Source organism: Phoca vitulina, unplaced genomic scaffold (genome assembly GCF_004348235.1).
Source record: "Phoca vitulina isolate PV1807 unplaced genomic scaffold, GSC_HSeal_1.0 scaffold53, whole genome shotgun sequence".
Classification (NCBI taxonomy): Eukaryota; Metazoa; Chordata; class Mammalia; order Carnivora; family Phocidae; genus Phoca; species Phoca vitulina.
The window spans coordinates 4,123,514-4,137,563 of record NW_022589756.1 but is presented as its reverse complement, the minus strand read 5'-3'; the positions used below and the strand labels follow the sequence as shown (position 1 = coordinate 4,137,563).

Sequence of the window (14,050 nt, the reverse complement as noted above, 5' to 3'; positions counted from 1 at the left end):
GTTAGGTTGTGTATTTGAGACCTTTCTTGTTTCTTGAGAAAGGCTTGTATTGCTATATACTTTCCTCTTAGGACTGCCTTTGCTGCATCCCAAAGATTTTGAACAGTTGTATTTTCATTTTCATTGGTTTCCATGAATTTCTTAAATTCTTCTTTAATTTCCTGGTTGACCCATTCATTCTTTAGTAGGATGCTCTTTAGCCTCCATGTATTTGAGTTCTTTCCAACTTTCCTCTTGTGATTGAGTTCTAGTTTCAAAGCATTGTGGTCTGAAAATATGCAGGGAATGACCCCAATCTTTTGGTACCAGTTAAGACCTAATTTGTGACCTAGGATGTGATCGATTCTGGAGAATATTCCATGGGCACTAGAGAAGAATGTGTATTCCATTGCTTTGGGATGGAATGTTCTGAATATGTCTGTGAAGTCCATTTGGTCCAGTGTGTCATTTAAAATATTTCCTTGTTGATCTTTTGCTTAGATGATCTGTCCATTTCAGTTTTAGGGGTGTTAAAGTCCCCCACTATTATTGTATTGTTGTCAATGTGTTTCTTTGCTTTTGTTAGTAATTGCCTTATATAATTGGCTGCTCCCATGTTAGGGGCATAGATATTTACAATTGTTAGATCTTCTTGTTGGATAGACCCTTTAAGTAGGATATAGTGTCCTTCCTCATCTCTTATTACAGTCTTTGGTTTAAAATCTAATTTGTCTGATATAAGGATTGCCACCCCAGCTTTCTTTTGGTGTCCATTAGCATGGTAAATGGTTTTCCACCCCCTCACTTTAAATCTGGGGGTGTCTTTGGGTCTAAAATGAGACCCAAAATGCTCTACTGGGGAAGCTGGCTTCTCAATCACATGTCTCACTTTCCCCATGGGACAAGTTGTGGCCAAGAACATCTCTCTTGACAGTGCTGTTCTGCCTCAGGGGTGCGGTGATGCAGGCAAAGTGAATTCTCTCTTGCAGAGAGCATATCGATGGGTCTTGTTTTTTAATCCAATCTGATAGCCTGTGTCTTTTGATTGGGGCATTTAGCCCATTTACATTCAGGGTAACTATTGAAAGATAGGAGTTCAGTGCCATTGTATTGCCTGTAAAGTGACTGTTACTGTATATTGTTTGTGTTCCTTTCTGGTCTATGTTGCTTTTAGGCTCTCTCTTTGCTTAGAGGACCCCTTTCAATATTTGTTGTAGGGCTGGTTTCGTGTTTGCAAATTCCTTTAGTTTTTGTTTGTCCTGGAAGCTTTTTATCTCTCCTTCAATTTTCAATGACAGCCTAGCTGGATATAGTATTCTTGGCTGCATATTTTTCTCATTTAGTGCTCTGAATATGTCCTGCCAGTCCTTTCTGGCCTGCCAGGTCTCTGTGGATAAGTCTGTTGCCAATCTAATGTTTCTACCATTGTAGGTTACATATCTCTTCTCCCGAGCTGCTTTCAGGATTTTCTCTTTGTCTCTGAGACTCGTAAGTTTTACTATTAGATGTCGGGGTGTTGACCTATTTTTATTGATTTTGAGAGGGGTTCTCTGTGCTTCCTGGATTTTGATGCCTGTTTCCTTCCCCAAATTAGGGAAGTTCTCTGCTATAATTTGCTCCATTATACCTTCTGCACCTCTCTCTCTTTCTTCTTCTTCTGGGATCCCAATTATTCTAATGTTGTTTCGTCTTATGGTATCGTTTATCTCTCGAATTCTGCCCTCGTGATCCAGTAGTTGTTTATCTCTCTTTTTCTCAGCTTCTTTATTTTCCATCATTTGGTCTTCTATCTCACTGATTCTTTCTTCTGCCTCATTTATCCTAGCAGTTAGCGCCCCCATATTTGATTGCACCTCATTAATAGCCTTTTTGATTTCTACTTGGTTCGATTTTAGTTCTTTTACTTCTCCAGAAAGGGTTTCTCTAATAACTTCCATGTTTTTTTCAAGCCCAGCTAGTATCTTTAAAGTGATGATTCTGAACTCTAGATCTGACATCGTACTAATGTCCGTATTGAGTAGGTCCCTGGCAGTCGGTACTACCTCTTGTTCTTTTTGTTGAGGTGATTTTTTCCGTCTTGTCATTTTGTGCAGAGGAGAATAGATTAATGAGAGAACAAAATGCTAACAGGGTAACAACGTCCCCAGAAAATATACTCTAAACAAATCAGAAAAGACCTGAAGCAGTGGGAAAAGAAAGGGAAAGAGAGAAAAAAGAAAAGGAAAGAAAAAAAGAAAAAAGAAAAAGATAAAGATAAAAACAAACAAAAGCAGAACAAAACAAAACAAAACAAAAACAAAATGTGATCAAATATGATCAGGCTGGATTATAGATCAGTGCCACACACTAGATTTTGGGTGTATTTTGGTCTGTTAAAAGAAAGTCCCTCCCAAAATTTTAAAGAAAGAAAAACTTATATATGTACAAAAATAAGGGTTGATATGATGAAGGGATGGAATATGACTGTAAAGATGGAAATTATAAAAAATTTTAAAAAAGGATTTGATAAGTTGTTTGAAAAAAGAAAGGAGGATTAAAAAAAAAAAAAGAAAGAAAAAAGGGAGAGAATGTGATCAGGCAGGGGAGTAGAAAAAAACCATACACTAGAGATTTAGAGTATATTTTGATCTGTTAGAAGAAACTATCTCAAGATTTTAAAGAGAGAACAACTTATATATATATGCCAAAAATACGGGTAACTACTATGAAGGGATAGAATATGACTTTAAAAATGAAAAATAAAAATGTTTTTTTTAAAAAAGGGATTGATAAGATGTTGGTTGAAAAAGGGAAAAAGAAAAATTCACAAAAAAAGAAAAAAGGAAAAAAGAAAAAAAGACAGTTAAAAAAAATAATTAATTTTGAAAGACTAAAGAATCATGGTAAAAAAGCCATGAATTCTATGTGCAGTATTCCCCTAGCGCTGGAGTTCTGCCGTTCTCATTGATCGGTAAACTTGGTCTTGGCTGGCTGTTCTCGCTGATCTTCTGGGGGAGGGGCCTGTTGCCGTGGTTCCCAAATGTCTTTGCCGGAGGCAAAAGTGCCCCGCCCTTGCCGGTCCGGGCTAAGTAATCTGCTCGGGTTTGCTCTCCGGAGCTTTTGTTCCCTGCAAGCTCTCCGTACAGCTTTGGAGGCGGAGAGTGAAAATGGTGGCCTCCCAGTCTCCGCCCCGGCGGAGCCGAGAACTCGGGGTCCCGCTCCTCAGCGAGCCCCCAGAGAAAAGCCGTCAGTCACTCCCGTCTCCCCGGTCTCCGGCCGCACTCCGCGCTCACCCGGCCTGTGACCGCGCCCTTCTATCTGGCACCGGACCCCGGGTGGAGTCTCCAAACCCAGCAGATCCCCGCGGTGCGCTCCCGCACCTCTCCTCCCGGGGGAAGAAGGTGGGTCTCCCCGGATCTGCCGCTTGTTGGGTCCCTGCTGGAGGAGCAGTGGCCCGACTGTGCCGCGGATCACGGTTTATAGCAACCCCGAGCTGAGAGCCCGCGCCTGGGCTCCGTCTCTGCAGCCGGCTTCCCTGCTCCGGTACCTGGGAGCTCTGCCGCACTCAGGCACCCCCGGTCTTTCTGTGACCCCGAGGGTCCTGAGACCACACTGTCCCACGAGGGTTCCACCCCCCACTTCGCCACCAGAGTGACGTCCCTCAGCGGAGCAGACTTCTAAAAGTTCCGATTTTGTGCTCCGTGGCTCTATCACTTGCCAGAAGCGGCCGTCGGAGGCCCCTCCCCCACCGTCTATCCTCCCGAATGTCGCCTCGGATTCACTTCTCCGCACGTCCTACCTTCCAAAAAGTGGTCGCTTTTCTGTTCAGAGAGTTGTTGCTCTTCTTTTCTTTGATCTCCTGTTGAGTTTGTAGGTGTTCAGAATGGTTTGATCCCTATCCAGCTGAATTCCTGAGAGGAGACGAAATCCAGGTCTCCTACTCCTCCGCCATCTTGCTCCGCCCCCCTCTCAGTTACATGTACTTTTGTTCTTGTTGTTGTTGTGTCTTGTGTTTTGGGGTTTTTTTGGGGGGGGGTGTTTTGTTTTGTTTTGCTTCTTGTGGTTTCCAAGGCTCATCTCCTGACCTTGTGTAGGTATAAGTTCAACCCTCTTAGAGGAAATGCAATTTCAACTTACACATTAATTCCCCTAAATTCTTTCCTTTCTTTCTTCTTTCTTTCCTTCCTTCCTTTATTTCTCACTTCCTCCCTCACTCCCTCCTCCCCTTTTTCTCTTCCTTCCTTGACTACATAGTACATTCATGTGGTATAAATTATGAAAATACAAAAGAGTATACTATGACAAATAAGTCACCCTCTCTTCCTAAGCCCTCATTATTCTGGTCCCTCACCAGGGGCAACCCATATTATCAATTTCTTATGTATTCTTTCAAAAAATATTCTATGCACACTCATGTGTTTTTTTTTTTTCCATCCATATGTCACAACATGACACATAGTCTTATGTATTATTTTTTTCTTATAAATACACTTTTGGAGGTTATTCCTTTTCTATACATAAAAACCTATAAATGTTCTTCCTAGTGAGGTCATAGTATTGATTACATGTACATACTGTCTGCTATCAATGTTTTTAAACTCCTGCTTTTACAAACAATATACTTTAGTGAGAACCTTTATATAATTACTTTTATACATATGTGAGGATATTTTAACCTAATTCTTAGAAGTGAAATTATGATTCAAAATATATATGGTTTTTGTGAAAAATGCAAGAAGGTGCCTATTTTCCCATACTCACAAAATGTAGTGTGTTAATAGATTTCGTCTCTACCAACAGGTAAAAATGATCTCATTAATTTTTAACTTTTCATTTATAGTATTATGGACAAGATTGAGCTTTAATAAATAAGTTTAAAAGTCATTTCAGGGATGCCTGGTTGGCTCAGTCAGTTGAGAGTCTGCCTTCGGCTCAGGTCATGATCCCAGGGTCCCAGGATAGAGTCCCGCATTGCGCTCCTTGCTCGGCGGGGAGCCTGCTTCTCCCTCTGCCTGCTGCTCCCCTGCTTGTTCTCACTCTCTCTCTTTCAAATAAATAAATACAATCTTTAAAAAAATTAATTAATTAATTAATTATTTAAAAAGTCATTTCAATTTTCTTTTCTGTAAACTTTGTATTTATATACTTTGGCCATTTTTATAATGGTTGTAGGACTTTTGTTGACTTGGAGCAGCTAAACCCCCATCATGTGTGCAAGTGAAGTACTGAGATTAACCTTCTCAGACACACTCTCAAGCCTGATGCTAGCAATTGATTTAAATGGTAAATCTATTTATGCTACTGATCTATTAAAATCGCTTGGGTGGCTCCTTATTAACAAATATAATAATCCCAAACCTCGTAAAATAGTAATGTAAAGCCCTCCAACATCTGGCTCGTATTTATCTCTTAATTCTCAGCTTTAGTCATCAACTAGTTCACACTACTCTTGCAACACTGAACTGCTTCACATACCATGCAGCTTTCCCAGTGCTGTATTCTATTCCTAAATACATTCCTCTTGGCCCTCATTTCAGTCACCAGCCTCTTATCCACTATCTTATAATCACAGCCTTTTCTGAGTTCATTTCTACTTATCCTCTATGATGCATTTAAACCATAACTTCTTTTAATCTCTTAAGGTAGAGTCTGGTGCCACTCCTCTGCACGCTCAAATTGCCTATTGTAACTATTAAAATGATCTGACTGGGGCACCTGGGTAGTTCAGTCAGTTAAGTGTCTGACTTTAGATTTCAGCTCAGGTCATGATCTCAGGGTTGTGAGATTGAGCCCCGTGTCGGGCTCTGCACTGGGCATGGAGCCTGCTTGGGATTCTCTCTCTCCCTCTTCCTTGCAAATACTCCTCCTTCCTCTCTTAAAAAAATATATCTGATTATGTGACAGTCTTTCCACTGGGCTGAGAACTTATTGTCAGGGACTCTATTCTATTAATCTTTGAATTCCTAGAATGTAGCATGTATACATCAATACTGTTTATTAAATAAATGAATGTACCCACCAAATAAACTAGGATAACCTTCCCCAGGGATAGAGAATTAGAAAAAGTGTGGGAGGAAAAATGGGTGCAACAGTGTACTCTTCTTCCTAACCACTCCCTGCCTTTCACCAAACATACTTTAGGCAGGTGTATTAGTTTTGAATATGGTTATACCAAGAAGCGGTGGAGATACTATGTCTAAAAAGGAAAATGTACACACATGTGTGTGTATTTGTGTGTGTTTTCAGAAGGTCATTAAGATGGTAGAGCACACGCAAAAAATAAATACCTGTAATTAAAAAGTGCATACAAATGAATTGTTCCAGAATGTGAAAAAGTATTATCAGAGCTTGGGAGAGTTCATGCCTCTCAAGAAATAAAGAATATTTTCATCTGAGATGAACTAGTGTAATTAGTATGGGTTAGCAATCAGCATCATGATGGAAACATAATTGATATTTTGAGGAGTATTTTTTTAAGTTTATTCCTACTGTTGAATGACTCAGCTGTTTCAGAAAACAAAACCAAATAAAAAGTACAAATGAATGGATGAGTATGCCATGAAGGCCATTCTTAGATGATCAAAGCTCTATTTCAGTTACTGTCAGTATTACACATGTCCCCTTCATAAATGCTACTCTAAACAGTTAACCAGCACAACATTGGAGGTCTGCCTGGGCTCTTTGCTTGGGCTGAGGGTCTCAGAAAATTAGAAGAATTCTGAGAATCAGTATGTTCTCTTTTTTTCCACCATACTGTTATCGTCATGGTTACTGCAAGAGAAGGAGAGATTTAATTCAAAATACTGGGTCTGAACCTTTTGTTTAGGTTATCTGATCTCACTGAACTCTTGCTGAAAGTAGATCAGAGAAAAAAAGAAGGAGAGGGTCCCCAGGCTCATACTGATGGCCCATTTCCTGCATTGTGGACAAAATCCATTTCTAAATCCATCAACCATTTTACGTAGGGCACCAAATTATAAGAGACAGATTAAAATAGACTTAAGGGGGAAAAAGAATAGTGGGGAAGCGAGAGAGAGATGTTTTATTATATTTGTTTTGTTCTAGACTACTGGGGGCTTCCATACTCAAAGAGTTAAACAACCAGCCTCAGAAAATAAGAACTAAGGCAATTCTGGCCTTCAGGCAATGAAAACCAGGGATGCACATTGTCAGCTCTCTCTCTCTCTCTCTCTCTCTCTCTCTCTCTCATTTCTGCTTCTCTTGGCCTGTTGGTTTCACTCTTTTTTAGAAGCCAGTGATTTTACATGGTGGGAAATACTGATTCTAACAGCAATGGGTTCAGAACCTCACGGCTTCAGAGTAGAGAAAATAGAGATTTTACTCCACAGTTCCTGGAATAAAGTATTCCTGGAACAGAATGCAATTCGCCAAGCTCAGCTTGAACCACACAGCCACCACTTGGCTAAGTCACTATGACTTGTGGAGGCTGGGGGTTGGGGTACTATGATGGTTCCAACTTGGATTGTGTCTACTCCTTTGCTTAATTATTGCATTTGACTAGGGCTGGTGTCAAGGGGTGTGGAGGTGCTCTATGAGAACCACAGGGTGGGAGCTAGTGAAGGGGGGATTATCAACAGCAAAAAAAGGGAGGAATTGGGGCAGCGAAAAAAAAAAAAAAGACATCAACTTCAGCAACCACCAGAATAACATGGATTTTATGGGACATTATGTTCTGTTTCAACAGTGCTCCTGATAAGTGAACTTTGTGAACTTACAAATTGGAGACCGCCTATATCTGAAAAATTACTCAAGGGAAAAAAGGACAATGGTTTTGGGAGAAAGTGCATCATGTCATTTATCATCTGTTTTCCCCTTGAAGAACAGGCGTGGCTTTCCTTTGGGTTTCTGGTCGTTCCAATGAGGTTGCTTCCTTAGTTGATAGGCCAAAGCCATTGCCCTTTAGGTCAAAGCCCAAAGTCAGTCTGATTGTCAGCAATAAAATCTCTCCTATCCTCTGAGGAGTGAATCAGGACATTCTTTAGAGTGTCAAACATATAAATTATCTTGTTCACAGGTCAATATTTACTACATATGATATCAAAGTATAAATTAACACCATACAAATAGTATATAGTCTCTATAGTTTATTCTAAAATAACTGCCTTAAGGTTCATGTTAGAATGTTCCCTGTGATGAAAGTTTTGTAGTAATTATCCTTATACTATATAGACATATTTTTGTTAGATAATTACTACATGGAAACAATATGGTGTGTAGTGTATTTGTTTTTTATAGAAATGCCAAAATAATGTAAATTAACACACCCCAAAAGCCACACTATGCTTTCTTGACGATATAGCCCTGTCCTAGGGCACCTGAGTAACTCATCTGTTCTGAAGAAAAACCTATAGGAATACAATGTAGGAAAGTTACTCAGATTTTTGGCAGATAACTCTGGAAAGATTTTTTAAAAGTCATTTCATGCAATTGCTTTGCAAATGTTAAAAAAAAAAAAGGAACAAGAACATGGAAAGTTTCCCAAAATGCAAAATGCAAAATCCAACAATCACAACTGAAATACAATTCATAACAGCTACCAGATTCTCAACAACTTCCTAGTTGTTGGAAAAAAAGTAACTTTTTTTTTGTTTGAAAAGTTAAAATACCCTCCTCCCATGTTTTATTTTCTTTCTTTCCCTTAACTGTGAAAGAATGTAAGATTTCATAACAGCAGACATTCCACTTGCATTTGATTGAGTCACTTTATGCAGATATTTGACCATGTTGAAAAGAGAATTGAGAAAGAAAATGTTCTTCCTATCACTGACATTCTTTAAACACTCACTGGAGCATCTGAGGTGACAGCATGGTCATAGAGGCTATCGTACTCTGTGATTTGGTTGTAACTAAACATTCACTGTCAGAACCATTGAACTAAAGAGTTTTGCATTGGAAGCGCTGTACAGACCCAGTGTGAAACAGCTCAGATTTCAAGTAACCCTCAACTTGTATGGGGTCTGAACTTAGTCTTGTAGTTTAGAAAAAAATAGGTTATAAACCTTGTCTTGTCTTCAACATTTAAAATGCTTCTGTGGGACACAAATGGTTTATTACTTTCTTAGCTCATGGTAAGAAACCCACTGACATTTAAATCTGCTCTCTTACAAAACTAAACTCAGCCTCATTTTGACAGTTTACTTTGGCCTAAAGTATTTCCTTTAGTTAGATACCTTCAACAGTCTAACTCATCCACTGGCACGGATGGAGTGTTAAATGGAATTAAGGATTCACAAGCTCATGTGATTATCATTTCAATTCAAAGGAAAATTTGACCTCTGGGAACTGAAATGGACTTTCAGTTTAGCCAGACCTCTTGAAATTCACAGTTTTAGAAATTCTGTTGGGAGAAGCAATGGCAAGTACCCAAGGCATTGAATGTCTTGAAATTCAGTATTTTTTTTTAATGCAGAGAGGCAGTAAGTGGAATTACTATATATTAAACAGTTCAGTGTTGATTTCATATGTTTTGATATATTTTTTCTTTTTTTGTAACTAGCTGAGATTGAACAGTGAAAGAAGTAAAAAGAAAATGACATCAAATTCAAGGTCAACTTTTAATTCCAGCCCTGACACAAAATGATATGTCATCTAGAACAAATTATTTCAATTATCTGAAATTCAATTCTCTTTGTATCATTTAATGACAGCTGCTGTAACAAACAACTGCAAAACCTCTTTATTTATTATTAATACATAATAAAATATATTTTCTGATCACAAAATCCAAAGAGAATTTTCTTATCAGATGACTCGAGATAGCATCCTTTCAGGTAGTAATTTAGGGACTAGTCCTATTTCATATTATGGCCCTGTTATTTTAGAGTCTTTCATTTTTGGTTCCAAAAACAGGGAGAGAGAGAGAGAACAAGGAAGACCCTGTAGGATGATTCAGGAGCTAGACTTAGAAATGGTTTATGTCATATCATGGCTTATATCATTCCACAGATAAGAACTCCATCACATCCGCAAAGTGGATAACCTGTATCAATTTTGAATGTTATCAAATAAATTTTCATATCATATTCATATTAAATGAATTCCCTAGATGTAAGATAAGTGGAAGTGATGGACCTGTAGCATTACCTTTGCCACAAAAAGTAAATGAATGAGGTTAAATGAGCTCTACATCCTCCTTCAAAAGTCTGTAGTTTAGTGAATAAAGAGAAAATACAGGATAAGATTCAAGGAAAGCAGAACTAGTCAAAGTTGCAAAGAGCAGCATACAACACTGGACTGTCAATCTGCCGGGGGCCAGAACCATGCGTGATATTTCTCATAATTTCCCACATATTTGCATGCAACTATGGGCACTTATTAATGTTTGCCGTTGAAGGTCCTTAAAGCTGAGAGACTTAAAGGTGGGATGAAACTGGTGAAAGGAGTAAAATAAGGACTGGGTACTCTTGAAGACAAATTTTTTTTAACCTCAATATGTGAGCATTAGCCAGTCTTGGCATAGAGAAAAAAGTCAATAAGGAATTAAACAATCAGTTCCAAGAAGAACCCCACCTACCCGCCTTTATATGAACATCTCCATTTCTGTTGAAGGACGTGGTTCACATCCTCATTTATGGCAATACAATCACATATATCGTAACAGTGAGGTTCTTTCTAGGGAGAAGGACAGGCCCTTAAAGCTCCTCAAAAACTTTTATTTTAGAGTTTTATATTTTATATTGGGTTTATTTGTTGTTAGTGGTAGTTTTCTGTTGTTGTTGTTGGGTTTATTTTTTGGTTTCTTATTTTGTTTTGTTTTTTCTTTTTTAGATGAAAAGCAAACACTTATAGATCAAAGAGTCTTGCTTTTGTAGGAAGTTTTCCAGAATCCATAAACTATCCATGAGGACAATTCTTCAAACACACAATGATTTCAACAAAATAAAACAAAGCTGTTGGACTTCTGCCCTGTGTCGTCAGGGACAAAGGCGTGTCTCTCAATTAGAAAACTCTTTGCTATAGCCTAGCCTCATGACTTGAAGCTGCCTGCTGATTTCTATCAATTCTGATGCCAATCTGAGCCTGGTCTCTAAATTCTAAAGTGACAGTGGATACATTGTCTTAAAACATTCCTACTCTCTCACACCAATAGAGAAACAGAGGAACTCTGGGGAAATTTAATAATAGCCAATATTTATTAAGTACTTATTTTGTGCCAAGCACCGCTCTAAGATGTTTGTATGTATTAGCACAATTAATCCTTTCTTTGAGAGAAAGTTACTATTTTGGGCCTCATTTCTTTAGATGAAGAAACTAAAGAACAGCAAAGTAGCACACTTGGAAAAGAAGTAGAGCCAGAATTCAAGCTCTCATATTTTGGTTTCAGAATCAAGTTCTTAACTGCATCACATATTGCCTGTGGTGACATAAAATACCACAAGCGGTCATCTTCAACCAAAAAAAAAGTCTGTCCTGAGAGGAAATGCTTTCTCTTGAAAGAAGATGATGCATCCACTTGGAAACTGAGGGTAAGGGATACATTCTAGTAGTCTGTGCTCTAAGATATGTCTTCCAGCATCTCTGACATGTAAAGAGCTTAGAAGTCAACACTCCCATCTTTATAACAAGCAAAAACTGAACGAACTACAAATCAATTCTTCTTGGACCTATCAGAGAACTAAGGTTGTAGGGAAAACTACCACCCACATATGGACACAAAGGTGACTCCAGAGAGTCACAGCTGAGATCTGCCTACCTGAAGAACAGAAATGACTGGAACTATAAACCTGTAGGCATGGTTAAGTGTAATTTTGATAAATTTCCGGAGACTGAGTTGGACTAGCCTGTAGGAGAGAAACTCTTGGTAGCCACAGTCTTATGGGACCCCACACTTTCCCAGGCTTTACTTCCAGGAAACCCGCCATGTTCTCATGGTGAAATGTTGAGAAAGATCCCCTCCTGGCTCTAGCAGGAGAAGGGGAAGAGCAACAATGGTAAAATATCCCTAAAACATTCTCCATAGCAAAGACCTACTCTCTAGGGAAAAATAAAACTTTACCAGAGCCTATCCCACCTGCCATAAGGGCATTTCTCTCACTTCATCACCTGTAGCTTTCATGATTCACCTAAGGGGGTGAAGGATCTCAGAAACACATGTGAAGGCATGCACTTTTGAGCCCATTTGATGCCAAGTCATCATGAAATTCAATCCCTTTGTAACCTAGGACTGCAGTAAAAACCACAAACACTGCTTTAGGGCCCTCTTACATATGCCCAAGAAGATCATGTCTGCCAGCTCTTCAAGCAGCTGCAGTAGAAGGACAATGTCTGCTCCATGCCTGTTCACAAGGATGATGAGGTCCAAGTGGTTTGGGGACACTGCAACAATCATCGAGTTGGCATGGTAGTCCAGGCTTAGGGAAAGGAATATATCATCTACATCGAATGGATGAAGCCTGAGAAGGCTAACAGCATAACTATTCACATGGGCATTAATCTGAGCAGGGTGGTTATCATCAGGCTAAAACTGAACAAAGAGAAAAAAATTCTTGAGTGCAAAGCCAAATCTTGACAACTTGGAAAAGAGAAAGGCAAATATAAAGAAGAACTTATTGAGAAAATGCAGAATTAAATATAATCTGTTGTGTAACCATAGTTTAACTGTAAATTTTTATGTAGTATAGGCTCCTTTGGAACATTTCAAAATGTCTCTGGAACATTTCATTTCCCTCCTGTTTTGCTACTCATCTGTAGCTCTATAAATCTACTTTTGCAATTTTGATTAATAATTCTATGAATGAAAGTGAAAAGTGTCACCCCCCACATACACACCCTTGAAGGTCACAGCTCAAGGACACAGGATTACTAAAAGAAAGATTTAGTCATGAGATTACAGAATGGTTTTTTGCCCAACCTTAGATTAGTATTACACTAACAGAGCTGCAGTGGAATAAGAGTGGATTGCAGTTGTTAGTTTTGCAAGACACAGACTCTCTCTAAGGAGTAGTATTTAGGAAAGTCCAATGTCAACAGGGGAAACAAAAACAAGAACATTAGATGCATTTGAAGCCTCTGGCACCTACAGCTACAATAAACATTAGACACAAGCCACTCCTACCTAGATTAACACAAACTTCACACTAAAGGATTATTTAGTTTACTTCCTGTTCTCCAATACATAATGTCAGGCTTTCAACAAAAATGACAAAGCATGCTACAAGGCAAGAAAAAACAGTTGGAAGGGACAAAGAAAGTCAGAATTAGACTCAGATATGGCAGAGATGTTGGAATTATCATACTGAGAATTTAAAATAAATATGATTAACATGTTTCTCTAATGGAAAAAGTGGACAAGATGTAAGAACAAATGAGTAATGTAAGCAGAGAGATGGAAACTCTAAGAATCAAGAGGAAATGCTAGAAATCAAAACCAGAATGCTTTCCATGGGCTCATCAGTGGACTGGACATGGCTGAGGAAAGAAGCAGTGAGCTTAAAGATATATCAAGAAAAACTTCTCAAACCATCAAGAACGTGAAAAGACAAGGCAGATAATGAAAGGAAAGTTTTCCAAATCATGTGTCTGATAAGGGACTTGTATCTAGCAAGGAGTCTGACTCATGGTAAAAAACCTATGCATGGTTTCTCAGGTCTGAGCATGGGCAGTGACATGATTTGTCAGGCAGACCTCATGGTAGACAGCTGCACTCCGCACACCAGACTGGGTGCATGGCTGGTACATTGCAGTTTCTGAAGGGAATTGTACTTAAGGACTCAAGCCGCTATGGCTGGTCAAGAGATAATGCTCTTTGCATATTTATGTTCCTAGCCCCAGTGCTTTCATTCTTAGCTCATTTTATCTGAGGCTTTGGACAGATCTTCCCAAAGACCTCTGCTGAGAACTTCTTTCTCAGGGGAGAAGAGGACACCTGTAACACACTTTTCCCTACTCCAACCCATTACCCAGTATTTTCACACTCCTAGTCTTTCCCTCTCTCCCTTTTCCCACCACCACCATTCATAATACTGCCAAAGAGTTTTGTTTGGGCCTCCTCAACCTTGAGACAACCCTACATTCATGCTGAACCACCTGCCCCTCAACTCGCACATCATACCATGGAGAAAAACGGGAAAGG

The 14,050-nt window shown here is 39.1% G+C and overlaps 1 pseudogene; it reads left to right on the top strand.

Moving 5' to 3' along the window:
* The first annotated feature begins 12,113 nt into the window (after positions 1–12,113).
* On the top strand, positions 12,114–12,547 carry LOC116622552 (annotated as a pseudogene).
* Positions 12,548–14,050: the final 1,503 nt, after the last annotated feature.